The following is a 2353-nucleotide window of genomic DNA, read 5'->3' on the forward strand; positions in this document are numbered from 1 at the left end:
GGCAGCGGCTTGGTGGCTGGGCAGAAAGGGCATTTGTAGGCCTTCCCTGGGAGTGCGGGGGCACCTCGTGCCCTGTTGGGCCATTCGTTCTTGTGGTTGTGAATGTGCCAGAGAGGCACTGGGGTCGCCACCGCCTTCCTCCCGAGGTCTGGGCGCCTCTGGAAGATGAGTAGGAAAAGACAAGGAGAAGCGGGAGGGGGAACCTAGGAGGTGTGCCAGGGGTGGTTGGGAGAGGAGATGGAGCCTCCCAGGATACTTAGAGGTACCTTCCTTCTCACAGCAAGCTTCTTATGTTTTTTCTTAACTGAGATTTTGTTGTTGTTGTGAGAAACAAAGACAAATCTCTATTTTGTCGCCCAACAAGATTTCAAGTGCTGCGACGCCCTGGACTTTCATGTACTTCCTATGTGGACCTTCTATGAAGGATTGGAGCATGCATTCTTTGGCTGTAGCAGCCTATACCTCATTTTTATACAGGATAAGTGCTGTGCTCCTTTTCTCTGGTCGTAGCATTGAATGGCCTGTGCCGGACATCACCCAGGACGTTAAGCTACTGTAGGAAGCCTTTGCTTTCAGGTAGGACCTCTGGAACAGGGTGACCGCCCCTCTGAGGTCACTGAGGGCAGGATGCATGGGAGGAGATTGGCTGTCCTGGTTGCCTCTTCCCAGGAGTAAAGCTTTCCTTTGGTTAGGAAAGTCATGCAGAGTAAGGATGTTTGGGTTTGTTTTTTTTCTGATTGAAGAATCTCTGTTGCCTTCCAGGAGCTTGGTTAGAGGCATGAACACAGTACTAGTTTCAAGTCTTTAATTAGAATCTCAAGCTCACACTACTAATAGGCTGATTTGTTAAAAGACTATAAGTTTCTGCAAAACCAGTCTGTCTTTACTATTGCCTTCCTGTATAGAATCTATCCTATATTCTACTGAAAAATAAAATATTGAACATTTTTGCTGTTCGAAGTCAGTATAGTGATGACCTTTTTGGAGGATAATGACTGGGAGGGGGTACAAAGAGTTCTAGGTCACTGGCAATCATCTCTTTTGATCTGGTTCATGACATTTCAGTAAACTGTACAGTTATCATGAATGTTTATATCTGTATGTAAATTATATTTCAATAAATAGTTTTAAAGATTGATGGAGAATAAGGTGATAGTCAATATTGGATGCTATGGTATGGCCTCAACTCTTGCCCAGTTAATTTCACTGATTCCAGGGCGGTTTCCCAATGCTGTACGTATTTCTGCACCTCTGAAAAATGTTAGGTTATTTTCTGGGTATTGATATGGTCTGCTAGCCACAGGCAGCTAACTAAATTTCGAAGATATGTTGATATTGAACCTACCTTAAGCACTTTGCTGCACATGTGTAAAGTAAACTGGTTCTCTAAGTTCTCATTTCAAGAGAGTTTAGATATATTTATTGTAGCACTGCTTCCCGACTTAAGGTGGCTAAAGCCTGCCATCACAGTGGTGGCATTGAGGCTGGGCTTCTCCCTACCCCACTTAGATGCTGCAGTGGAAAAGATAATTTTTCAGTAAGGTATCAAAAGGCTTAATTGAGTTTGCCTTTGAAAAAAAGACATACTATTCCTTATTGACAAAAGTGTACTTAAGATGGTTAAATTGAATTTAAAAAACAACTAAAAAGCCGGCCCTGGCCAGGTAGCTCAGTTGGTTAGAGCGTCGTCCTGATATGGCAAAACTGCGCATTCCATCTCCAGTTAGGGCACATACAAGAATCAACCAATGGATGCACAGCTAAGTGGAATAACAAGTTGATGTCCCCCTGCCCCACCCCCACCCCCTGTCTCTGTATTTGTCTCTCTCAAATCAATAAGTTAAATTAAGGAAAATAAACTAAGCAAAATAAACAAATAAGCAGAACAGACTCATAGATACAGAAAGCATTTTGATAGTTGCCAGATGGGAGGAGGGGTTGGGGGAATGGGTGAAAAGGTGAAAAAGGTGAAAGGATTAAGAAGTACAAATGGTTGTTACAAAATAGTTGTGGGTATGTAAAATACAGTTAGGGGCTATAGTCAACAATATTCTAATAACTATGTATGGGGTCAGATGGTACAAGATTTATTGGAAGGATCGCTTAGTAAGTTATATAATGTCTAATCACTGAAACTAATATAATATAATATTGTATGTCAGCTGTCATTGAAAAATAAAAAATGATTTTAAAAAGTTTTACTAGGACCCACCGTTAATAGAGACTTATATTTTATGCATGTTTGCATATCTCTGCAAAGAACAATTATTTGACTTGCCTTTCTTTTCACCCAGGTAACCAAATTCAATTACCATGGGGAATGTTTTTGAAAAACTGTTTGAAAGTCTGTTTG

This window comes from Myotis brandtii, unplaced genomic scaffold (genome assembly GCF_000412655.1).
Source record: "Myotis brandtii unplaced genomic scaffold, ASM41265v1 scaffold120, whole genome shotgun sequence".
NCBI lineage: Eukaryota > Metazoa > Chordata > Mammalia > Chiroptera > Vespertilionidae > Myotis > Myotis brandtii.